The sequence below is a fragment of the Octopus bimaculoides genome, chromosome 16, assembly GCF_001194135.2.
Source record: "Octopus bimaculoides isolate UCB-OBI-ISO-001 chromosome 16, ASM119413v2, whole genome shotgun sequence".
NCBI classification, from domain to species: Eukaryota; Metazoa; Mollusca; class Cephalopoda; order Octopoda; family Octopodidae; genus Octopus; species Octopus bimaculoides.
In genome coordinates, this window is record NC_068996.1 from 34,612,177 (window position 1) to 34,614,367 (window position 2,191).

At 40.9% G+C, this 2,191-nt stretch overlaps 1 protein-coding gene across 4 annotated transcripts in view; it reads left to right on the forward strand.

Annotated features, from left to right (window-relative positions):
• The window catches only part of LOC106884435 (E3 ubiquitin-protein ligase HERC2), a 265,512-nt gene that overhangs the window by 150,811 nt on the left and 112,510 nt on the right, over window positions 1–2,191 (forward strand). The gene's annotated exons all lie outside the window — the stretch shown is intronic.

Genomic DNA, 2,191 nt, shown 5'->3' on the forward strand with positions numbered 1-2,191 from the left:
ACACACACACACACACACACACACACACACACACACACACACACACACACACACACACACAACTGGTTTCATTCAGTTTCTGCCTATCAAATCCACCCACAATCCTTTGGTTAGCCTGGCAGTATAGTTGAAAACACTTGCCCAAGGTGCCACACAGAGTGACTGAACCTAAACCATTTGATTAGAAAGCAAACTTCTTACCACACTGCCATATCAGTGCCTATATCAAACTAAATATAAGTTAATTAAAAACTTTAAAACAGAGTGTTGGGTCTGATATGACTGTCTATATCCCATAAACAATTTATTTTGTTATTCTTTTCTTTAGTTTGTTGTTGGAGGCAAATCATAGCTCTTGTTTATCATTTGACTTATGAAATTATTTCAGTCATTAAAATTTGAAAAGACATTTTAAAAGTGATTATTGGAAAAGTCCTGCTCCTCTTCTAAATGTAAGACAAGTCCATCAACATGAAGTGTTGTGAAAAGGTTATGATCAACAGCTTTCAAATGGTTTAATCACGGATTCTTCCTTTGCTATCAGAAGTCTACTTGAAGAAAAGGATATGCAGATAATAATTGTTTCAATATGATTATAGATGCGGTGTGTACGTGCATGTGTGTGTGTGTGTGTGTACATACCTGCATGCATGCACAGGTAGTTATTCCCCCTTTCAAGGGTCAATGGGTAAAATACTCTTCCACACAAGAGTGTGTTAGAATGTTGGGCTGTCAAAGGTGATGCCTTGCAATATCTATTTCAGTTTTGGGACTTTTGTTACTGAAATGAAATAAAATTCAAGCTCTTAACCAAGTACCCAGGTATTTCAGCTGATGGTTCTCCTGGCTGTAGAGAATACAATTACAAATATATTGTAAATAGTTTCTGATGACCTAATTTCATTTACATTCTTCACATTGATGGAATGGGATATTTTACACTAGTATGCTTAGAATATTTATTTTTCTCATAATGTATCATTTAATTGGATATGCCAAGATATTTATACTGTAGATTATGGCCATAATATTAACAATCCAAGATCATCCATATTTTTAAAGTGATTGATGTTAGAAAGGGCATCCAGCTGTGAAAAGAACCCCCCCCCCCCCAAAAAAAAACCTCAATATCAGACAGTGGAGCTTGGTGTAGTTCTCTGGTTTGTCAGCTCCTATCAAGCTGTCAACCCATGCCAACATGAAAAGCGGAAGTTAAATGACATGATGATAATAATAATATATAAAATGGCCTGTATCAGCTGAAGAAGTGCAGTGATCATATCGTTGACACAGAAATTTGAAGCCCTGTATATGAGTCTCCATGATCTTATCATTCAGTGAATATAGTCCTCTATTTGCAGTGATATTGAGGTCTACATCTGTTGTCATTACATGCAACTGGTTAGTACTTACATTATGTTATATCATATATAGTATGATATATAATATAGTGTAAGCACTGAAAGTCTATACAAGAGGTTTCCTCAGGACAAATACTGCAGTGCATTATTTACATTATTTACATTTGACAGATATTTGTCCTTAATCGCCTTACCTCGGTTTTCCTTTCCTCGACTGCGAGTCTGTCTTGCGGTATCCAATCCTTGAAGCTTGCCCCGACCCAAAGTACACCAGGAATAGCAGCTGCTTCTCCCAAACCTAGACCGTCGCTTAACACGTCTTGTCCTGACCACAACCCTGTTTGAAAAGGGCACGAATCCCGATCGAGGCTCCCTCTGCCCTTTTTCCCCTTCTGGTCAACTTGCTCTTCCGGTCAGCCTCCCCAGACACTGACGTCATACCACACGCCACCCTGTCACTGTTCCGGTGCTGGACTTTAGGGAACTGAACGACCATATATTGTGCCACACTGGAGGCGAGGCAACGGACGTTTGCGGTGAGACATTACGTGTGTGGAGACAGTCGACCAAGGCAGCGACGATCGTCGACTTGAAGTCGGCATATTTGCAGCTCCGTGTGAGTGACAAGCTGTGGCGATACCAGCTGGTGCGGTACAAGGGCCGGACGTACTGTTTAACCAGGCTGGGTTTCGGGCTGAATTCCGCTCCGAAAATTATGGCGATGGTGCTCAAGTCCGTCCTAGGGAAAGAGGAGAGGATAAGGAAGGCCACCAGTTCCTACATCAACGACATTTTGGTTGACGAGACTGTAGTGCCAGCCACCGAGGTAG